Below are 25437 nucleotides of genomic sequence, written 5' to 3'. Positions count from 1 at the left end.
TAGACATTGGTCTAGGCAAAGAAATTATGACGAAGACCCCAAAAGCAATGATAGCATCAACAAAAATAAATAAATGGGATTGATCAAATTTAAAAGCTTCTGCAAAGCGAAAGAAACTATCACTAAAGCAAATAGAAAACCTACAGAATGGGAGAAAATATTTGCATGCTATACATCTAATAAAAGGCTGATAACTAGTATCTATATACAACTCAGGAAAATCAGCTAGAAAAAAATCAAACAACCCCATTAAGAAGTGGGCAAAAAACATGAACAGAAACTTTTCAAAAGAACATAGACGAATGGCCAAGAATCATATGAAAAAATGCTCAGCATGTCCAATCATCAAGGAAATGCAAATCAAAACCACAGTGAGCTATCACGTAACTTCACTGAGAATGGCTTTTATCAAAAAGTCCAAAACGATAAATATTGGCATGGATGCAGAGAGATAGAAACACTCATACACTTCTGGTGGGACTGCAAACTAGTACAACCTCTATGCAAAGTAATATGGACATACCTCGTAGAACTACCATTTGATTCAGCAATCCCACTACTGGGCATATACCAAAAGGAACAAAGACATTGTGTAACAAAGATATCTGAACCTGAATGTTGATAATAGCACAATTCACAATGGCAAAGATGTGGAAACAATCCAAGTGCCCATCAATACATGAGTGCATTAATAAAATATGGGGTATGTATACCACGGTGTATTACTCAGCCACAAAAAGATGGTGGTGAACTAGCACCTCTTGTATTTTCCTGGATGGAGCTGGAGCCCACTCTCCTAAGTGAAGTATCACAAGCATGGAAAAACAAGCACCATAGGTACTCACTCACCATAAAATCTGTACTTAGTGATCAAGACTTATGTGCACATAAGAAACATTCATTGGGTGTTCCCAACAGGGAGGAGGGAATGGGTATATTCATGCCTGATGGGTGAGTTGCACACGGTCTGGGGGAGGGGCATGCTTGTAGCTCTGGCTCAGGAAGTGCAAAGGCAATATATATAACCTAATCATTTATACCCTAGTAATATTTTGAAATAAAAAACCCACGCACAAAAACATTCACATTTATTAAGTGAGATAGATAAAAAATTAGTGAAATTGCCATTGGACTTTGAAATCTATAAATCAGCGAATGCAAGGCTGCCCCTCATTTTTTGTTAGCAATATTTGGATGAGAAAAAACTTTTAATAAGGAAAAATACAAAATAATACTGTATTTGAAGAATTATATGTACAAGAGATAATTTGACAATAAGTGTGGTTAGCATTCAGGAGACACAATATGTTAGGCGCTATTCTAAGCCATTAAATATATGTAGGCTTAAGATACAAGAATATAAAATGAATAGCTCAAAGATTCATTGGAAAAAATCATCAACTTTGAAAAAATTTTATTTTTAATTAAAAAATAGTGCTTTATGATGGGTGCAATGGGATCTTTTGGCGTAAGTTTACATTGGGAAAATATTAAGCTAAATAACAAAGTCATCAGTTCACATATTTGTAATTTTCTGTGGTATAAACATTTATAAATCTACTCTTTTAACACTGACTGCAGACATCCCGAATGAAAAATCTCTCCTATATAAGAACCAAATTATAGTTTATGTTGGAAATGAAGAAATAAATTATCAGGATGAGAGTCACAAGAAATTCAATATCACATAAATTTCAGATATAGCAATAATGATTAAAATGTGTAAGTCAATCCAATAGGAAAAAATATAAAATGTGGAAAAAACATATAATGTGGAAAAAATAAGAAATTATAAGCTGGACAAGCCAAATTTTTAAAAGAGCCAAATAGAAAGTAAACAATTGGAAATATAATCAAGTAACTTAATACACAACATATGGCTGAAATACTAAATTCTTGGACTTTTGCTCTGTCATATAAATTTTAGAATCAAATTGTTAATTTACAAACATGTACAAATCCTGCTGGGATTTTAATTGTGCTTATGTTCAATCTATAGACCAATTTTTTCATCGTTATTGTCAATCTTAACAATATCGAATCCTCTAACCCATAAACAGTTAGTTCTCCTTTAATTCTTCTCAGCAATGTTTGGTACATTTCACTGTATAGGTATATAAGACTTCTGTTAGATTTCATCCTAGATTTTGTTGTTTCTTAATGTTGTCGTAGATGATATCTTTGAGTTTCATTTTCTAATTCTTTATTATTTATAGAAATACAATTTATTTTGGTGTACTGACTTAGTATTGGGCGACCTTCCTAAATGCATATGCTGATTCTGATAGCTTGCGGATTCATTTAGGTTTCCTACATGCACAGTCATCATCTACAAATCTTTTCAATCTTTATACCTTTTTTTCTGTTTCATGCACTATTGCCTTGAATAGTACTTTCAGTACAATGTTGAATAAAAATAGTATAATATACATCTTTGTATTGTTCTCCGATTCAAGAGGAAAGTGTTCAATATTTTGCCATGAGGTATGATGTTGCTATAGGTTTTAAAGGAAGTTCTCTTTTACTGCTACCTTCTAACATGCCTAAACCCTCTGTGTCCTTCACATATGACCTGTGTGGCTCACCTTGCTATTTCTCCGCTATCTCCATCAGTCTCCTTCTTGGAGACTGTAGTTAACTCCAGGAGGTGATGTTGACTCTAAGACTCAGACTGTAGACAAGCCGGCTAGCACTTGGTCCAGAAACTGCCCAAGGCACACAATGGAGAAAGGAGTTTCTACACCAACCTACAGGTGAGGAACTGTTTTGTTGTCTGTTTTGTGTTATCTCAAACCATCCCATATCTTTTTTTCTTTGTTTGTTTTTATTTTTTTGTTTTTTGTTTTTTTGTTTTATTTTTTGGCGACCCCGCCGGGACGATCCCATATCTTGCTGGAATTTCTATTTCCATTTTGTTTCTCTCATTCTATTAAAGTATTTTGGGGGTATATTTGGAGTGTATGTAATTGATTAGTGTAACAATGTATGTGAAATATGAATAATTATAATGTCTCCTACACGATGGATGCTCAAATAATTTTTGCTAACAGAAAAGTGTAAACAAAAATGGAGAAAAATGACAAATCGGGTCATTATTTGGCTGTTTATTTTTGGCACAACATGAGAGAAAAAATTATACTGAATACCCAATATTTCCCACCAGTGGTCACTGACCTATTTGGAAGTGAGGAGGGCAGTGCCGAGAAGGCAGGAGGGAAGGATGGGAGGAAGCTGGACCGTCGCACGTCTACTTCCCACACTGCTGGGGGTGGGCAGACTGCCCGAGCGGCCCTCAGGGCAGCCCCGCCAGGAAAGGGGCGAAGGTGCGCGGGCGCCGCTGTGGGCGCCGGTGCTGATGGAGCTGGTGCGCAGCGGAGCCTCCGAGCCAGGCGAGGGCGCCAGCCCGTCGGGCGCTCTGCGCCAGAAGCCGCGTGGTCAGCTCTTGCCTGAGCGCTGCTAATCGGAGGGTCCCTGGGCTGACCAGGCTGCTGGCGGGCAGCAGCATTGCGTGAGCAGGATTGCCGGCCGAGGGACGCCAACGGGGCGGTCGCATGGTGCTGCTGCTGCGCCTGGAACCAGAGCGCCTAACGTCAGATAAGAGAGGTGGGTGCCGGCCATGCAGCGACAGCGACAACAGGTGCTTGGCCAGACCGAGGGGGGCACCGCTGCTCCAGTCAAGGCCCTACAAGGCAGCCATTGGGCGCTGCTCGCAATGAGTAGCCATTGCATTTGACTTCCTTATTTTACTATTAATATTATTATTTTTTTCTTTAGTTTTAATGCAGTGTGTACTTCAGTGAAATGTTATCTCTTAAAACAGGAGAAATCTGAAAAAATTCAGAAGGATTTAGTCATAATACTTTGTTCTTGAAATTTGGAGATACTTTAGTATGTTTATAATATTTTAAAACCATTTAAAGTTGTTATAAATCATTTTTTCAATATTTTGAATTAATTAGCTCTCAGAAGATGCCTTTAGAAATTTTTATTCTCTTATACTTATTACTAATGCAGAATTTTTGTTGTTTTTCTTGCAAAAAATCCTTTCTGGACATATATCTTTCTGCCACTCATGAATTTTCTGTAGTGTTAATGATTACATCACAGGAATGGGAGCTTGAAATATTCTTCATGATTTTGAATACTTCCCTAAAACAAATTCTGTTTTACTGTCTTTTATGTTTAACAAACTAAAAAGTATGAAGTATCTGTATATTTCTTTGGATGACATTATTAATGATGAGAAACTAATACTTTTCAAAATATTTAGAACATAGCATTTCCTTACTGTAAATATACTTGTATGTCTTCTAGATGTTGTTTTCATAATGTTTTATTGAAAGTTTCAAATTTTAATTTTCTTCTTAAGACATGTGTTCCCAAATATGACAAGTTCACTTTTCTATTGTTGAAATTTAGAAGTAAATGGTGCCCAAATTCAGTAGGGATAGTGCCTCATTGTGCCTATTTTTCGTTAAATGAACACAAAAAGAATGAAATCAGTTTGGGCTGAAAATAAAAGGGAACAATAATGGTGATGACAATTGTTCCTTTGTGGCTCGGGGGGGCATCAGACCCTCAAGGATACTTAACAGTAAAACACCTCTTTCTCTGAACTTAGAAACAAAATTAAAGCATTCATGTTAAAAGTGTGAACTGTATGTACTTAGGGTGAATAATGTCAGAAAGGAGGGACATCAACTGATTGTAGTCACGTGCCCATGGAGAACAGAAGATATTCCAATTTACAGCTTGGAAATGTCCAACCAAATTCAATATTTTTACATTTTATTATATATGACTTTCACTTTGTCTTCACAGTGATTCACAGGGGCATGATGGTAAAAGGACTTACAAGTCTTTAGGAAAAAAAGAGTATATACTTTGCTTCTTTGTTCTGGACACACACACGCAGACAGCCAAAAGCATTTTTATTATAGCAGTTCCCAAAATTGGTAGCACAGGAATTGAGATCAAGTCATCAAGTCTCTCCATGGTTTCTCGTCCCACATTTTTACAGTGACAGTTGTCCTTCCTGTGGTTTCCCCCAGGGAAGCTAAGAATGATAAATCTTCCTGTCAGAAACATTGTGCCTCCACTTGCAGCTTGTACTCCATTAACTTTCTAGAGAATAGTCGATGCATTGCAGTCATTCAGTGGTATCTAGGGTGTAGCATATTTATCCTTATGCCCTTTGTGCGTTTCGTAACGATCTTTCCATGGAACTACTCTTGGTGAGAAATAAGTTTTCCTTCTCTGAAGTTGCCAGCTGTTTTCCAGTTTGCCAGCTATTGCCACTGACCGACCCAAGTAACCCTCTCTCATCTTGTCACCTGCAATGATCCTAATCACTTTATGCTCTCAATGAGCCCTCATAGGTCTTACAATGCTGCTCAGTACCTGTGGCGAAATTAGTGATGAAAATGACTCCATATTTATTAGTATAGTAAAAAAATTTAAGAACCATATAGATAATATTTAGTCAGCACAGGGCAGAGTGTAAAGATCACTATTCAAATGATATCATTCATAAAATAGTGCTATTCTAAAAATTAGATATTGTGATACAGAAGAGTAAATAGATTATTCCAAACTTCTTTTTTCTTCTAAAGAACATATTCTCTAATGCAAAACAGCTCCTGGGTTTCTGTAAATGGCATTTTGAATTCACTCCTATTTTTCCCTTACCCCTGATCTATGCCCAGGTACATTATGATCAGTCTATTTTGCTGGTTCATGTGATGGTGTTATATTTCATTGCTCATGATTGTACATATGCTTTGGGACTTACAGCATTGAAAGGGGCCTAGGGTGAATGCCGGTATGAGAATGAACTTGTTCTGTGTCATATGTTCACTGAGGGTGCTCAGAGGATTCACCTTCAGCTGCAGGAGGCCACGGTTGTCACTTCTTATGAGTGCCGAGATGTGCGTTAGTATTTTCACTTTTCAATGTATCAGATAGTACTCAATTATTAGCATCCTGGCCAACCTGTAGGCCACCTCCGTAAATTTTTTTAAAGTTTTGTTTCTCCCTAGTGGGTACCATATTATTGCAAATTGCATGACTTTTCCCGTTGGGTTTCCCAGGTTCGTTAAATTCATACATACGACACAAAGTTTAAAATGCAGATCAACAACAAATGACTTTTTTGCACAGAAATAGCTGTTTTTGACACCTATCAATTGTTTCATTCTGTGCATTGAGACATATTTCCAAAAGATATAAAAATACTTTAGTTGTCACCATTATTCCATTGAAATAATATATATAGTTAAAGAATAACTGTATATTCATTATACAGTTATTATATTAGTACATATATTAGTAGACTATGCCCAAATATTTTTTAACTGATAATTCCTTAACATACCAGAGTATGATTCGTAAAATATGGAGACCACTGTACCTTTAAGAGAGTATTACTTGGATGCTTCTCATGGGTCCAACTTGACAGCAGAACAAAGAAATGGATCGAGGATGCAGATGTACATTGGTGGCAACTATCAGTTGTTTGCTTCCGGTAGTTAAGATAATCATGTCCCTTTATTAGGTTAAGATTTCAGAGAAAGATGATCAACTATAAGATGTGTCCTTTACAAACACTTACAAACCAGCTGGTTTAGAGCATTTCTCTACATCAGCCATTAATTTCTGAGTATGAGCCAGAAATACTAATTATCAACATATCTGCATTGCCTTATATATTTACATGCATGTGATGACATAGACAGGAGAGACTTTAGAATATAATTGGACATTCATCTCAGAAAAAATCTAAGTGAATGTGCTGTTTTTAATTTTTTCTGTCATAAAGCTGAATTTTTCTGAGCACTGAATTAAACTAGTGATGCCTGAATCCGAGACAAATGACATGAGATAGTAACTCCACAATAATTAAGTGAAATTTTACAAGGTGTTCTGGTGTAGGAGATATCCTGAAAACATCAGTGGGATTATCTTTGTTATTGGAGACATCAGTGATTTTCAAGGCATAGGAGAATATCCTTGTTGCAAGTGAAATCTCAGGAAAAGAATCATGTGACTATGTTGATGCAACTTCTCGGTTGTCATAAGGTCATTAAAAGTAGTGTTTACCCTTTTGATAATTGAGAAGTTGTATATTAGCTAGTCTGTTTCAGATGAAGAGTTCACGTAGGGATTTCTGGGACATAAACTAAACTGGGACTAAACTCACAGAGAACCATGACCAGTTTTAGGTGATACAGGATTTAGATAAGCACATAATGACCCCCCCAAATTGCCATGTCCTAATTCCCACATATTGGGAATGTACTAGACTTCATGGCAAAAGGAATATAAGGTTGAAGGTGAGATCAAGGTTGCTAAACAGCTGACTAAAACTGGAAAGATTATTCTGAATTATCAGAATGGGTCCAGTGTAATCACAAGGGTCCCAAAATGTGGAAAAGCGATAAATAGAAAGTGTCAGATTGGTGAGATGTGAGAAAGACCCCAGTGGATATTATATTTTCATTGGTTTAATCAATTTTATATGCCTATCAATGTTTTCGAAGTTAAATGTAAAATGAGGGAATAAAGAACAACAAAGATATGATCTCTAAAAGGGGAGGCCCAGGTACAATAAAAGTATAGATAGTGTGCATTCCACAAGGGCATAATTGTGCATATGTTGGTGTTTTCCATATACATGTTTGGTGTGGGAAATGATGCAGAGGCTAGATTTTCAGAATTTATATGAGATAGTCCATGTTAATCAAGACTAAGTGGATAAAATAAGAAACAATAATTATGGTGACAATTTGACTATTTAAGAAAGAACATTGATGATGTAAGGTTTATTGTTTTTTCCAGCTATACAAAAGATGTTTCCTCTGTGCCATTAAGATGAATATTCTTTCTACTCATGTTATTAAAAATGCCTTTTATTCCCAAGCTGGCATTGGAGTCTCAGCCAACACCTTCCTCCTTCTCTTCTATATCTTCACATTTCTTCTGGAGCAAAGGCCTAGCCCACTAACCTGATCATCTCTCACTTGGTCGTCATACACGCAGTGATGCTCCTCACTGCAGGGGATTTTTGTCAACAGACCTCTTGGAGTCTCTGGATTTTTGGAACGACTTCAAGTGTAAGGTGCTTTTCTACATGAGCAGGGTGGTGACGGCCTCGCCATCTGCACCACCTGCCTCCCGATCATGCTCCAGGCCATCACCACCAGCCCCAGCACTGCCCGGATGGCAAAGTTCAAACACAAGTTCACGAATTATGTTATCCATATTTTCTTCTCTTTATAGCCCCTGATTTTTCCTTTTAGTAGTAACCTGGTATTTTACACTGTGGCTTCTTTCAACATGGCCCAGACCAATGTACTGATTCTCGATAAATACTTTCACCCATGAACTCCAACATCAGAGGTCTGTTTTTCACTCTGACAACATCCAGGGATGTTCCTTTGTAGGACTGATGCTGTTCCCAAGTGCGTACACGGTCATTCACTTGTTTAGGCATCAGGCGGGATCCCAGCACCTTCACAGCACCGGATTCTCCCCGAGAGCCTGTCCTGAGAAAAAGCCACCCAGATCATCCTGCTTGTGGTGAGTTTCTTTGTGGTCATGTTCTGGACAAACCTTATCATTACATCCTTTCAACCCTGTTGTGGGTGTTCAGAAGCTTGTGGTCAATGTCTGTGCCACTGTTTGCTCTTTGATACAAATGAGTTCTGATAAAAGAATAATTAATAACCTGCAAAATATGCAACAGAAGTTTCAACAATGTTTAACATGCTAGGGATAAAAAGTTGTCTGAAACATAGATTTTTCTGTCATTAGTTAATTATCCAAGCAGCATATAAATTGTTATCTAATTTAAATAAAATATATTGAGTCACACTTTTATTATCAAAATACTTTTGAATTTGATGCTCCCAAGGACAATATAGCTCCACTAGTTTAACATCCATTATGATTTAATATTCCCATATCAAACCTCTTAACTCTTTCATCTTTATCTGACCTTCATAAGGGAAAATATTTCTTTCTCCTTAAAGTATACCTTAGGAAGCCCCTGTTGGTAATCAGATCTTTCAGGATTTTTCTTCTGTTTCTTCTTAGCTAAGAATCTAATCCTAGGGCCGGGCGTGGTGGCTCATGCCTGTAATCCTAGCACTCTGGGAGGCTGAGGCCAGACGATTACTTGAGCTCAGGAGTTCGAGACCAGCCTGAGCAAGAGCAAGACCCCGTCTCTACTAAAAATAGAAAGAAATTTTCTGGCCAACTAAAAAAATATATATAGAAAAAAAATTAGCTGGGCATGGTCCCGCATGCCTGTTGTCCCAGCTACTCGGAAGGCTGAGGCAGTAGGATCACTTGAGCCCAGGAGTTCGAGGTTGCTGTGAGCTAGGCTGATGCCACGACACTCACTCTAGCCTGGGCAACAGAGTGAGACTCTGTCTCAATAAAAAGAAAAGAAAAAAAAAAAAAAAGAATCTAATTCTAGTTTGAATTTTTCTCAGCACCATTTCTAAACATTTCTCTGTTTTCTGGCTCTATACAAGCTGTGGAAACTTCCTTCTCATCTTTGGACATTAGGTTTTTTTTACTCTCTTACTTTTTTTTTATGTGTTTACCTTCTGTTTGGTGTTAGGTGCAGCTTGACTATCGCTTTTAATATTTTTTCTTTGCTTTTCTCTTTTTTATGTATTGCATTTCTGAATTTAATGATTCAGAACCCTTTGTTCTTTTTACATATTTTAGTGAACGAAGTACATGTGCTTGTTTTCTTCTCACTGTAGTCTTCATATAGGTATTACTAAATTTGTATTTTCTATTACTTTGTCTCCCTTGGACATGGTGCCCAAAATTACAGCTTCCTAGCCTTCTCCTCACATCAGTCTAATTTAATGTTTTACCCAGATGTTATGTATTAAGTGGATTTATTACATTTTCTTTTCTTTTTTTTTTTTTTTTTTTTTTTTGTTGAGACAGAGTCTCACTTTGTTGCACAGGCTAGAGTGAGTGCCGTGGCGTCAGCTTAGCTCACAGCAACCTCAGACTCCTCGGCTTAAGCGATCCTACTGCCTCAGCCTCCCGAGTAGCTGGGACTACAGGCATGCGCCACCATGCCCGGCTAATTTTTTCTATATAGATTTTTTTAGTTGTCCATATAATGTCTTTCTATTTTTAGTAGAGACGGGGTCTCGCTCAGGCTGGTCTCGAACTCCTGACCTTGAGCGATCCACCCGCCTCGGCCTCCTAGAGTGCTAGGATTACAGGCGTGAGCCACCGGCGCCCGGCCTATTACATTTTCAATAGTTTTCATTTGATTTGCTCTTTCCAAACACAGCTTCTCAAGCTTATAGTTTCTTGTGCTAGCCACATCATTTTGGTTTCCCATTTTCCCCATTGTATTGACTTAAACATTTTAAACATAATTCTTATATCTGAAAGTTAGGCGATGTGAAATTTCTTCTAACTCTCATCGTAGTATCTTATTCCTTGTGTACAACATAACTTATAATTTGGCTGTCACATAAAAGAGACAGCATACTCGGGACATCTACAGCCACTTTTTAAAAAATGTATTCCGTTATCCTGTAGCCCGTTGGACAATCCGTATGGATTTGATGTCTTTGTGATCAGCTGTGTCTGAAGAGAGCATGTGCTTCTTAGTTGATTGCTGCCCTAGATAATGCCCTTGATTTACTTCTACTCCTGGGATTCTCACATTTTCCTTTCACCTCTTCTCAGCATTTTATGGATTCTTGTATTTTTCTGAGGATTTTAGCCATGTGCATTAAAAGTGTTTGGAATGTATAATATTTTCCCCAAAACACAAATATGAACAGTGTCCACATGAAGAAAATATTTCACACAATGTTTTTTGGTAGCATCAACAGCATCTCATAATAAATCCCAAGTTTCTTCCTCGGGAACACTCTCCCTCAATATGCCACATGGGAATTATAAGTTGTAAAATGTGATTACTTAAAAATGTAGTAGACATTTAATTTTATGTTTTGCCCAAATACCTGAAATGACAATACTAGACTACAGAGAATAGTACTTATATATGGTCAGAATTTCTGTTGCCTTGTAAAATGAAGCTAATATTGGTAGAATTATTTACTTAAATTCACATATTTTGGTTCCAATCACCATGTTGCCTAAATTAGCCCTTCCCTGACCCAGTAAAAATGATCTCAGTTTGGATTTTCCATTTCATGCTGAAATCAGTTTAAAACATCCTAAAAGAAATCTGTATGTGACTTGGTGTTACTGGTTGGTTATACTTTGATAGTTTCTGTTGTCATTTTACAGTGTTCAAAATATATAAGCAGTTGGATATTTGTTATTAATTTAATAAAATTTTAGGCTTAATAATTATCCATTTAGCCAGGTGTGGTGGCTCACGCCAGTAATCCTAGCACTCTGGGAGGCCGAGGCCAGAGGATTGCTTGAGCTCAGGAGTTCAAGACAAGCCTGAGCAAGAGCAAGACCCCATCTCTACTAAAAATAGAAAGAAATTAGCTGGACAACCTAAAATATATAGAAAAAATTAGCCGGGCATGGTGGTGCGTGCCTGTAGTCTGAGCTACTTGGGAGGGTGAGGAAGTAGGATTGCTTGAGCCCAGGAGTCTGAGATTGCTGTGACCTAGGCTGATGCCATGGCACTCTAGCCTAGGCAACAGAGTCAGACTGTCTCAAAGAAAAAAAAATCCATTTAAAATACTTTTTTCTGTTATTTGAAAAGAATGCCTATTCTCTGTTTACTGGTCAAAATGCTGCCCATTTATTTCTATGACTAATTAGTCAAACATTCTAGTAAAATTGCCTAACACTTTAGGTTAATTTATTTACCGTATACCAAAACAGTTAATTTTTATGATGCTTTTAATATCACCTCATATGACTGAAAATATGTCAATTTGTCATTTCCAATGAATCTCTGAATTATTTATTTTTGAACTCTAGGTATTATACCTATAAATGTGTCATGGCTTTGTATAGTACCTAATACACTGTATGTGCTAAGTAAATACTAACCACCTTGAGGCATCAAATGATCTTTTATAAATACCATTCAATTATAATATTCTGTATTTGTCATAAAAATTATGTTTCTGTCTTATCTAAATACTGACGAAAAGAGGAGGTTATCTCGGTCAGAGCCCTCTTCATAAAACCCAATGTCATATTACAGTTTTATTAATATATTTTATGTTCAATAACTTATTTGTCCCACACAGTAAATATGATACAGTAATTGTAGTCACAATGTCCATTCTACAAAACAGGAAATTTTGGGTCTGTCATTGATTAGGGTAAAGCCTCATTGCATATTATTATTCTAGATTTTCTCAGGTCATATTTCCAGAAAATCTGTTACCGAGGAATACTATATATTAGAAATAAATATCTTTAGAGGTACAAATTTTGAAAGAAAACTAAAGAAATAGCTTATACAGATAGTCATATATATATATATATATATATATATGGTCCTGCCTTGCATAACAAAGTTTTGGTCAATGATGGACTGCATATACTAGAGTGCTTCCTTGAGATTATAATGAAGCTGAAAACTTTCTAGTGCATGTTAAATTGAAGCACAATGCATTATCCATGTATCTATGGTGATGCTGGTGTAAACAAACCTGGGTTGCCAGTGAGATAAAACTATGGTAGACAATTATATGCAGTACATAATACTTGATAATATGGTAATAAGTGACTATGTTATTGGTTTATATATTTGCTGTACAACTTTTAGTCCTATATGTTCATTCATGGCAAGTGACCTATACAAGGTATACCATTTTTTAATCTTTTGTAGTGTATTTTACTGTAACTTTTGTATGGTTAGTTCTCTAACCATAAATACACATTTAGATACACAAATACCATTGTGTTAGGATTCCCTATGATATTAAGTACCGTAACATGTTGCACAGGTTTGTAGCCTAGGAGCAAGAGGTGATACCATATAGCCTAGGTGTATAGCAGGCTATACCTTCTAGATTTGTGCAAGTACATTCTGTGATGTTCACACAATGACAAAATGGCCTAACAGTGCATTTCCCAGAACAAATCTCCATTGTTGAACGACGTATAGGGCTTAAATGATAAATTTTATCAACACATGATAAAGGTTATACCAATTCTTCACAGTAACTTCTAAAAATAAAAGTAACATATTCTAATTCATCCTATGAGACCACCATTACCATGATACCAAAAGTAGGAAAGAAATCAAAAGTAAAGAAGGCTATAGACAAAAATCCTTTAAGAATACAGACACAGAAATCCTTAGAAAATACTAGCAAACTTCACAAGGAGCATATAAATATGGCTATATGACCTAGTGAGATTTTATTTTTAAAAATGCAATGTTGGCTTAATATCCAAAAGTTAATCGAGATAATACACAATATTACTTTATTCAAGTGACAAAAGATACCTTTCCAATAGACACAGGAAAACATTTGACAAATCCGACACCCACTGTGATAAAATCCCCAGCACACTACTCATATTTGGAAAATTCTGAGTCTTGCCAGAAGTAATCTATGAAAACCTACAGTTAACATTATACGTAATACTGAAAGACCGAGTACTTTGTCTGTAAGTCTAGGAACAAGATAAGATCTCCACTTTCCCTACGCTATGCAGCATTGTACCGGAGATAATAGCCAGGGAAATTACATTAGAAAGTGAAATAACATCCTCCAGATTGAAAAAAAGAACTACCTTTTATTGCAGACAACTTAATCTTCCACATAAAAATTTGGAAGGAATTTACTAAAAACCCATGAGAACTAATGAAATGAATCCACCCATGTCACAAGACACAAGATCAATATATATTATACTAGCAGTTATCAATCTGAAAATTTAATTAAGAAAATACTCTATTCACAATGGCATCACAAATAAATATTCAGGAATAAATTTAACAAAAGAAGTGTAAGAATTTTACACTGGTTTTTTAAATGCTAAAAGAAATTTTAAAATAAATGAATAAATGGAAAGACATCTAATGTTAAATAACAATACTTAATATTGTTAAGAACAGAAAACCCCATAAATTCATCTACAGAGTCAATGCAGTCCATTCAAGTTTTTTTTTTAATTGAATTGCCACTTTATCTTTACCATTAAGGTGATGGTATTATTTATTTTGAAGTCACATGGCCTATTTCTGAGTCCATTCTTGAGCTTTTCCATCGTAATTTCTCCTATCCTTTCTGCAGATCTTCGAAATCTCAGGAAGCAAAGGATCATCGGGGTTGGGGGCGCACAACACGGAAACACTTGGGAAATGGTCAGTGCCGGCGACCACTCAGATCTAAGGAAGTGCGGACAAACACTTCCATTTCTGTTAATGTTGGAGGGTGAAGTCGGGTGGTGAATGCGACCTTGGGTGGTTTGAAAACATAATCGGATGGCAACTGGATCCTCAGGAAGAAGACCCCCCTCGTTGGTAGAGGCTGTCGTTGGGCCCCATTAGGGTCGCCTGCCAGTGGAGCATATCGTCCCCCGCAGGCCGTGCTGAGCCCTGGGCCAGGTGGAGGAGCCCCTTGTGGCTGCGCTTTACTGTGCTGTCTTGAGCTGGGGACTCCCCTGCCCCCAGGCCACGCTGCAGCCTCTGCGCTGGTTCTGCTGGTTCCGCTGGTTCCCTTGGTTCCTGGCAGCATGGCCCCGTGGCTTGCCCCGGCCACCCCCATCCCGGCGCCAGTGGCCCGTGGGGTCCCGCTCTGTGAGGTCACTGAGGCGATGTTGACAAGGCAGGGCGGCAGCCCCAAGGACGTCCCCTGGGGGTGGGGCCGCCCCTCAAATTTTCAAGTGCATTTTTTATGGAAATCAAAAAGCTTACTCTAAATCTATATTTGTGTGTAAAGTAAACCAGAAACCACAAAATAATCTTTAAAAGGAGTAACAGTAATCAAAGCACGTAGAAGTAGAACGAGGATAGATGCAGGTAGACCAATGAGGAGATTTAAAGGTTCGCTAACAAACACAGGCATTTTCAGAAAGTAGTCAACAAATTTGACAGGAAAGAAAAGTGTTTTGAACAAATGATACTGGTAAAATTGGATATGGAGATGCAAAAGGGGAAATGTGGACCCCAAATTTAAAACATGTGACAAAAATATTCAAAACGATTGTATAACTAAATGCCAGAATTAAAATATTCCTAGGAGAAATAGTAGAGTATTTTATTGTGATCATGAATTAGGCAAAGATTGCGTAGATTTTACACCAAAAGAATAATGAAGAGAAAATTTGATGAATTGTCCATCAGATTAAAAAATTTTTGTCTTCAAACATCATGAAAATATAAGTAAATAAATGGGAAACTACTCCAGCTGCCACCTTGGTATCAGATTTCTTGCCTCAAGAATTGAGTAAATGCTGCTAAAAACACCCAGCCCTGTAGTAATTTGTTATGGCAGCCCTATCAAACTGATGTGATCTATTAGGACACACGCAGAGTGTCCCCTGCAACATAGCTGAGATGGCAAGAGAATTGAATCATGTCAGGGTCCACCAGCATTGAAAGGCTAAAATGCTGTGAGAAATGGCCTCCCTGGTGGACTATTATGAACACAAGTGAGACCACAGCTTTCACCATGGCAGCACTAAGAGGATGTGTTCTGTGAGACAGCAAGTTGCAGACAGATGTTAGAATAGCTTAAACCCCTCAAATATTTTAAAATATAAACCATCCTAGTAAGAGTGGTATTTGTTTGTTTTATACAACTAGAGGCCTGGAAGGGCAGTGGAGCTGACAGCCACATAGGATACCTGTGGCAAGTAGCTAAAACTATAAAACAATAGTCAAATGCAAAGACACTCATGGTCTAGTATAAAGTGAAAAAAATGCAAACATTTTCTCTGATCTTCCTACAAGCATATGCACATGAATTTTGTACCTAACCAAGTTGCCACTGGGGACTAATGGAGGCCAGGATTTTTTGGGAGGGGACTGTGAGTCACTCAAGTAAAAAAGTCCTAGGACAGAACCCACGGAGTTCCCATATTTGGCTCCGAGTCCTAGGCCCACCCTGGTCATGTTGAGCTCCAGGCGGTAGAAACACTTCTGTGCCCACTCTCACCCCAGTGCAGTACTGGCCATGGTTGGTGGCATGGTACCCTTACCCGTTACCCAAGGGGATGGAGTAGTTGGACACACACACCTCCTCGTTGATCTCCTGCATTGAGCCCTGAGAAAAAGGTGCCTGGCAGCGAGGTCAAAAGGTGTCAGTGGTCTTTTTAGAAATTCTGTACCCTAGATCAGGGAGAGAGAAGAATCTCCAGAGACCTCCAGCCAGGGAGGAAACCAAATGGTGAATCAAGGTCTCAGACTTAACATCTGAGTAGACAAGCTTGATCCCCAACACTCAACTTTCCATTCTGCCATTGTGACCTGGGGTATGAACATGACACACCCCCCAGTGTTCCAACACCCCTCAGCCTGATTCTGCACAGGAATCCCTCTCATCCCCCGTTCCTCCCACACACATATATCAATAGGGAGGGGTGTGAGGCTGCCCAGGTGGACTCACAAGTGAGGCCTGACTTGGATGGACCTGCGCTGGGGTACCGTGTGTTACCTTGGGGCATCTCTTGTCAACTGGTCTGAAGCGTGGGGGTGAGAAGCTTGGGCACTGAGCCAATGTCTGCATCATTCAGAAAGGCTCTCACTCCAGGCCTCGGAGACAAGCGCCTCAGACAGTTGGGATACGGGAGGAGGACATCTTACTCTCTTAAGAGTCTCCTGTCAAGTGAGTTGTATAGACGGCTGTCTCTAGAATGTGGGTGCCTGGTTATCAGAGCTCTAAGTTCTCTTGGGGTTAATCACCAAGCAGGTGAGGTCACTTCTTCAAGGTTCCATCATGTGGGCCCTTTTCAAAGGGCCCTCTGGACTGCTGACTGCTCACCCTCCTCCCGCATGTCAGCTGCTGTCTTATACCCGGTTATGCAAACACAGCCTCCCTCAGCACCCCAGAAAGACTTGCATACAGTCAGAGCCACAGGTTTGAGGAGACAGAGTTGGGTCAGAGCTTTCTTGTTGTTACCAGTTCTGCGAGCCCAGATATGTCATTGTGCCTCCAATGGCCTCCTCAGTCTTTCAACCTGCACAGTGGGAATAATGCTTACCATCTAGCTCCAAGGGAACTCATCTGGTGCATATGAGATAATACTTATAATTCTTGTAGGTGTGTATTATATGTTGCTAAGGCATAAGCTTAGAGATGGAAGAATTGTGATCAGTGGGATATAACCTAGAATGCAACTCAAACTGACATGGGTTCTGTCAGTTGAATCTTGGGGAAATCACTCCCTCTCTTGGTCTCATTTACCAAGGCCCACCATGGGGGAGTTGGAATTAAATAAAATTCAGATTTTGTTATCTTGTGATAATAAACCTTCCAATGCCTTCCGCTTATATTTAGAAACAAGCTCATGTGCCTTACCTTTGTGTCTGTGGTGGGAGCCCCATGATGGTGCACAATGATCCCCACCTCCAAGTATCCCCATCCTTGTGTAACCAATAAGGGTTAGTGACTCACTTTTAGTCAATAGCATGCAAACTAAAGATATGGACTGTCACCTCACAGATTGAATTACTAAAAGACTGTGACTTGCCACTTACTTTCTCTCTCAGGTGTCTTCTCTCCCCGCCCCCTCTCTCTCCTGTGCCTTCCTTTAGGGAAGCATGCTTGAATGTTTTGAGATTCTCTATTTATTGGCCTGTGTGACAAAGAATGGAGGGAGGGCCCAGGCCAATAGACAGAAAGGAACTCAGGCCCTCATTCCAAACTGCATGATGCCAGCAACTAACCAGATTGAGTTTAGAAGCTGATCCTCCACTGCCCAAACTTCAGTGGGGGAAACAGCCCAACCTTCTGAGAGACCCTGAGGCAGAGGCACCCAGCTAAGCCATGCCAGGATTCTCGGGCCACAGAAACTGTGACATAATACATGTTTGGAGTTTTAAGAAACTAAATTTGGAGCTGATGTTTTCAGAGAGCAGTAATGACACAGGGCACCAGGACCCAGCATCTGACCCTGTCTTCCTCCCACCCTCCCATTATCTCCTCTAAGGCTTGCTGCAGCCATAGTCGCCACCTGTCTAACCTCCTCTGGCCAAACTCATTTCTGCCCACAAGTTTCCATACCAGGGATACTTTCTCCCTGACACAATGTGCTAGTCAGCATTTTCCAGAGGGGAAAGGAAACCAATAGAATTTATAGAGATATACAGGAAGAGATTTATTATGAGGATAAGCCTATGCAGTTATATAGGCCAAAAGGTTCCATATGCCAAATGAAAACTTAAGAACAAGTAAGCCAGTGGTCTCTGTCTGAAGGCCTAAGAACCTAAAACCAGGAGGGTGGGGCACCGGGGAAGGTTCAATGGCCAGAGAACCAGGAGCTGTGATGTTCAAAGACAGAAGATTGATATGCCAACTCCAGAAGTGTGGGTGATAGTTTGCCTTTCCTCTACTTTTTTCTTTACTTTTTTTTTTTTTTTTTTGCCAGTCAAATTTAGCAGTGGGGCGGGGGGTTGTTGTATACCAACTTTAGTGACATTAATGGTAATAACTTCTGATAACCCATACCTTTCTGTTTTATCTGGGCTTTCAACAGATTTAATGGAGACTGCTTTCATTGGTGAGAGCAGAGTCCCTTTCCTCAGTCTCCTGATTCAAATACAATCTCTTTATGAAACTCCCTATAAGACACACCCAGAAATGATGTTTTGCCAGCTACCGAGGCATCCCTTAGCCCAATATCAATAAAATTGACAGACAGTCAACCACCAGAAGTTTTCCCCTTTTAAAACTTGGAACCCATAAGCATCTTATTAAGCCACACTTAATTTGGAAATAAAAATGACAGAGTCATAATTCTACTTAACATGATACAACTTGTGTACAACTGAAAGTTGCAGACAACTTAAAACACACATAGCCTTTGCCCAGAACAAGAGGTAAAGTCCTTGAGTGATGTTTTCTCATCTCTAGACATCCAGTAAATGAAATAATATGATGTAAGATTAATCACACTAAAATACTGATATAAAGTCTAAATACAACTTATGAAACATAAGGGAATAACAGGAACACACAGAGATATTTGCTTAATACATATATATAATCAAAAAAAGTACTTATAACAAAACATGGAAATACTCATGAAAATTACAGTCCTCCTTGCCACAGCTGGTCTCATGGTCCTAGCTCATATTCATAAACTATCTTCCTTCCCTACCCATTCTGTGTTTGCTGTAACTGCAGAAAGTCCTGAACTTGTCCTCAGTTTTACCTGCAAAGTTGACCCAAACCTTCGTTCTTGAATGGACTGGGTCAGTTACAGTACTGCTTGCATTGTGCTGTTATAGTTTTCACTGACCTTCATCACAGGGCATAGTGATACTAACAGATGCCCTGAGGCCACAGTCCACAACCTCTTTGGCACCAGGGTTCAGTTTCATGGAAGACAATTTTTCCACAGGCTGGGAGCAGGGGGGATGGTTTCAGGATGATTCAAGCATATTAATTTATTGTGCGCTTTATTTCTATTGTTACTGCATTGTAATAGATAATAAAATAATCATACTACTCACCAAAATGCAACCTCTCTGCTAATGATCATCTGTATTTGCAGCCATTCCCCGATGCTAGCTCAGCTCCACCTCAGATCATTAGGTGTTAGATTCTCATAAGGAGTAAGCAAGCTAGATGCCTCGCATGTTCAGTTGACAGTAAGGTTCACACTCCTGTGAGAATCTAATGCCACCACTGATCTCACAGGACATGGACCTCAGGCCATGGTGCAAAGGATGGGGAGCAGCGATAAATACAGATGAACACACTCACCTGCCTATTGTTCACCTCCTGCAGTGTGGCTGATTTGTAACAGACCACAGACTGGTACCAGTCAGCAGCCTGGGGGTCGGGGACCACAGCCCTAAGGGATCCTGTAATCCAAGCATACTGTTTCTTATCTCCATTGTGAAACAGTAGACCAAATTGCTCTTGGTAGTCTGGATCAATTACCTCAGCCAACATTGTAACTCCTCCCTTCTTGGCCTAGTGACTCAGAAACATGAGGATCCCACAGTGGCCAGTGGCAGTCTTAACTTCCAGGGCAATGGAATCATTGCTGTGCCTCCTGGTGGAAGATTCCTCCTTCTGGGACTAAGAAGACTAGAACAGCAGAGGATGAAGTCATGGGAACAAGAAGCCAAACTTTTGTTATTTGGTCACCAGGGATAATGGTGAGCTGTGCCATTCTCATTTCCACCACTTGATTTTTTAATTTGTAAATCCTGAGTATAAGTGAAACAGCACCATATGTTGGATGCTAATTCAGAGTATATACAGCCTTCTGTGCAAACTTATCTCATACCTTCAAGACACAGCACCTAATTGGTGTGTAAATGCCTCTTCAAAGGGGCCATTTCAAAGTTCTGTGAAACCTGCTCTTTGAGAACGATGAAAAACATGATAGGAGCATGAATTTTGTAAGTATGGGTCCATCGCTACACGTTTTTGTGAAGTGAGTTCCTTAGTCAAATGGAGTGCTGTGTGGAATAACAAGATAGTGGATGGGTATTCTGTAAGTCAATAAACAATAGTTTTGGCAAAAACATTGCATGCAAGGAAAGCAAATCCATATCCACAGTAAGTGTCTTTCCAGTAAGGACAAAAGCTTGCTCCTTCCATTATGGATGTTGTTCAGTATAATCAACCTGGCAAGAACCAGCTGGCTGATCATCCTGGGAATGGTACCATACTGGGGCTGAGTGTTGGTATGTGCTGTTGGAATATTGAGAACTCAGTGGAGGCAATAGCTAGGTCAGCCCTGGTGAATGAAAGTCCACATTACTGAGTCCATGCATAACCTCCATTCCCTGCCAGGATGGCCACTTTGATCATGGGCCAAATGGGTGATGACAAGTGTGACTGTGGAAAGAGGCTGACTGGTATCCAAAAAACAGGTCATCCTGTCTACCTGGTTATTTAAACTCTTCTCTGCTGAGATCACACTTGGGTTGGCCTTGACATAGGACACAGATATCTTCATGTTTTTGGCTTTTCTGGAAGTATGTCTCTGTACATGCCTGTTCCCCAAATTCCCTTTGATCAATTTCCCAATCATTTTCTTTTCAAGTTGTTGAGACTTCAGCCAAACCGTGGGCCACAGCCAATGAACTGGTATACAGTAGCATGTCTGGCCATTTCTCCTTCCTACAGAAGTTCACAATGATGTGTACTACCCAAAATTCCACCCACTGGGAAGATTTTCCTTCACCTCTGTCCCTCAGGAATGTCTTAGAGAGGGGCTGTAGTGCTGTAGCTGTCCAGGTTTTGGTGGTGCCTACATGTTGGGCAGAACGATCTGTCACCCAGACCCCAGTCTTTTCTTCCCCTGCTAACTGATAGTAGGGTACTCCCCATCAGGTGTTGGCTTGGAGACAGAAGGCAGTGCAGGAGAACAAACCACTGGCATTTGGGTGACTTCTTCCTATAACTTAGTTGTGTTTCAGGATCTGCTTGGGCCCAATCACCTATATGGCACTTCCATTTGACAACAGAGTGTTGCTACGCACACTCAACCTTATGGCTTGGTCGGTCAGATAATACTCAGCTTATCATAGGCAGCTTGGGTCACACAGTAACTTGTGGCCAAGGTCCATCATGCAGTTTCTATGAAGTCCAAGTAGTAGGCTAAGGGCTCTCTCTCAAAAGGAAAGTATTTGTCTGTAGGTGATGGCATGGCCTTGTTCCAAAATTCTAAAGGCTGACATATGATCCTCTTATTGGGGCCCAATAAAGGCTCCAAAAAATTCATACCTGCCATTGATACCTCAGGAACCACTGGAACTTGATGACCTGGTCTGAGTGACAGAGCAGCTTGCACAGCATCCCGGGCCTGCTGCAGAGTTGTCTCCTGGACCCCCTGGAAACTAGCAGCCTTTCAGGTCATTTGGCAAGTGGGATGCAGTGATACACCCAGGTAGGGAATATGCTGCCTCCACAATCTAAAGAAGCCTCTACGCACTGTGTCTTTTTCCTGGTTGTAGAAGGAGCCAGATGCAAAAACTTACCATTTACCTTAGAAGAGATATCTCAACATGCCCTAGCCACTGGGCCACTAACAATTTCCTGAGGTAGAAGGCCACTAAATTTTAGTCAGATTTATTTCCCGTTATCTGACAGGCAAATGCTAGTTTTGTTCCTGGGGGGAAATTCCAATACAGAGAAAGGAGAAACGCAGACTCATAACATTAAGACAGTCCCAGGAAAAGTTGGGATGGGCCAGCATCTGCAGTTCCTGAAGCCAGAGAAAAAAATACACACCCTATATATATGCATTTATTTGTGTATTAATGCTTCATTTTTCTTAAAGTGTATCATATTTGATGGCTTTGGATTGTCCTGGTTGATTAACTCCCCCAGGGGTCATATAGCCCCTTTGGTGCAGGTGAAGGAATGCAAGAAGGGGGTGGGTGCAGCCATAGGTGGGGAAAGGAGGATCGCCAGAAAAGGATCACCATCCCCCCTGGAGGGCAGTCGGGTGACAGGTGCCCAAGCAGCCAGTGCAGGTGCCCCAATCAGTATGAAGTTACCCAGTAAGAGGGCACGTGTGATGCCAAGTCAGGAATTGGCAGCATCCCTGGCACAGTCCAGTGAGAACCGAACTCTGTCATCAGCAGAGAGGGCACAGCTGTCCCAGTGTTGGCTGAAAATGAGGGGAGATAAAGAGAGTGAGGATCAGCTGTGGCTCTGGAGGAAACTGACCAACGTGAGGAAAGAGACATTAACAGGAAGTAACCGGGACTTGACTGTAAACGTGGACTAGTGGCAGAATGTTGGCAAAGGCATTACCCGCAAGCTGAAAGGTTGGCTGCTCAGTGGGTGGCTGAAATGACCCTGTGATGAAAATTTTCATTGACTTTGGTGCAAAGTAGTCGGTAAGTAGGTCTGGAGAAGCCACAATTGAACATGGAACATGAAGCCACCTAGGGCAGCAAGAGCCACCAGATGTACTGAGGCTGAGAAATAAATAGTCACATGAGGATGTAAAATGAGTTGAACAGACTTGGACTTAGCAGTAGTAGGCTTGGAGTTGCATGATTATGAGCAATGGCAGGCCGGAATGGGACAGGATCTAAAGGACTCAGAAACAAGTAGTAAGGTCTGAAGACACTGAGTGTGCAGGCGGTGATGTCCTAGATGCAAATCTTGATATTGGAGATGGCCCTTTCAAACCTAAGTTTGAGTTCTATCTGGCCCAAATGACTGGCAAGCACAACTGAGGTGTCAAGTGTTTCCAAGTGGCACAGGTTGTAGAAACAGCGATGGAGGTGGCCTAAGAGACAGATAAAGTAATTGTGGCCTGAGGCTGCCTTCCTGCCTTAAGTCTTTAAGAATGAAACTGCAACCTAACTTAATATATAAAGAAACCGGAAACCCAACTGAGGAGTATGTTTTGTGTAGAAAATAGCTGAGTCTTGGGCACTAACAGCAACCAACCTTCAGCCACCCACAGGCTGCCAATTGTTCAGACCTGCCGCGAAAAGGCCAAGGCCGAGCTGTAACCAGCGAAGCTGTCTCTGTATCTCATTTGTGTTTGCTGTCTCTAAATACTCTCTGCCCACATTGTGGAGCAAATCTTTGACCTCTTCTGGTCCCAAAGGATGTCTGACTTGTAAATTATTCATTGCACAATTAAACTTTGTTAAATTTAATATTTCTAAAGTTTAAGACTGGTGAGAAAATGCACCTGTAAAGGTCATGCTAGGTCAAGATGTAGTCAGGGTTGGGGGGACAGTCTATGTGACCATGCGAATGAAAGACAGAAATTGTAACATGAGAGCGTCTTTCAGCAGGTGGAAAAATTGGTGTGTAGTCTGGAAGGGCATGAAGCAGTCACCAGGGCCAGAAGTCACACATGCTGTTGTGCATGAGACAGCTCCGTACAGATTGGAAAGACGTAAGCTGCGTCAGGGACTGGCTGAGTGTTGCAAAAAGCCTGTAATGTTGTCCTAGCAGTAGAGGAGTCTCCAGAAAGCTAAGAATAAAGGTGAGGAGGTGTCCGTGGAAGCTGATCGAGCCTGGAAGCTTTGCCATGTGGTGGAAGAAAGCAGACTCCCTATAGGCAGGGAAGAAGCTCTGTGGCAGAGAAAAGCTACCTGTGGTCAAGGACGTAATGGTATTAGCCAGCTGCATTGTCAGATGACAGAGTTCATGGGGGTGGGAAAAAAGTAGCAGTAAAGTCTCAGTTTCTGTTTATCACAAGGAAAGACATGGGTGCCAGGGGAAAGGTGTCACGAAGTCAATGTTGCAATAGGTGTCCTTATCTGCTTTAATTGTTGGAATTCTGTCAGTAAAGCCATTGAGGCAATGCAGTGTCAAAAATCAGAGTAAAAATGGTCAAATCTAGGAGTCCCCCTTGTAGATACCAGAATAAAAGAAGTCTGTTTAATAAAAATGGGACCCTGCGTCAGCCCAGTCCAGACAGGGCATGAGTAGTTGTGTCCACAGGGGTCTGTCGGGGTCCAGTGGCAGCCTCTGCATGAGGAATGTGGGGGCACCATTCCAGAGTTTCTGATTGGGACCATAAGTGGGAGCACAGCCCACAAGCTTGCTGACAGAGCAGTAGGAGCAAACATCAGGGCCTTTCTTCCAAGACTGGGGATGCATCACTTCTCGGCCCTTTGGCTAAGATCAACTGTCATATCTGTTCTTATCAGTTTAATATCTGATATGTCCTCTATCCAAGACTGGAAATGCTAATCATGTTGGCATTTTAGCAGGATGAGCAGAGTCCTGACCTCATTAATCAGTCGTTGCTGTATTATTGGGAGGAATTACCACACGGGTACTTGGCACAACAGGGACAGTTTGGGTCTGGGGTTTGCGGCAGACAAGATGGAATCAGTAATCAGGCCTCACAGTGGAGGCTAATCTAATTTTTATGCTCTCCTCAAAATTTAAATATTTATGATGATGAATTCAAGTATAAGTATAATAGGCATGTTTTCCAAGTTGAAGACTCAATGTCAAAAAGAATGTTCCAGAATCCTTTGATATGAAATATGTAAGTGGAAGTGACTGGATCTCAGATGCATTCATGTAAACTAACTCTTTTGGCCAAATTAGAAATAGTGTCTGGTTGTTATCCTACATATTACCTACCATATTGCTGGTGAAATCACCCTCAGTATTAGATATTTTCATGCAGTTTTGCCGTGTCTAATAACAGCTGTGATGATATCGGAGAAAAGACTCTTTATAGCTCAAAAACATTTTTTTAAAAGAACACAGAAAACAAGCAAAGTGGATACATAGAATTATGCACCTGCAATGGGAAGGTAATTTCAAATATAGACATGGAAAATGAAAGTCAACCACTTCTTTTCCTGCATGGAAACAACGC

General features: G+C 40.2%; 1 pseudogene; it reads left to right on the top strand.

The window, feature by feature from the left end:
• Window positions 1-24699: 24699 nt before the first annotated feature.
• On the top strand, window positions 24700-24870 carry LOC138383037 (U2 spliceosomal RNA; annotated as a pseudogene).
• The last annotated feature ends 567 nt before the right edge of the window (window positions 24871-25437 follow it).

This window comes from Eulemur rufifrons, chromosome 4, assembly GCF_041146395.1.
Source record: "Eulemur rufifrons isolate Redbay chromosome 4, OSU_ERuf_1, whole genome shotgun sequence".
Classification (NCBI taxonomy): Eukaryota; Metazoa; Chordata; class Mammalia; order Primates; family Lemuridae; genus Eulemur; species Eulemur rufifrons.
Note: the sequence above shows the minus strand (reverse complement) of the source record. Positions and strands in the feature narration are given on the sequence as shown.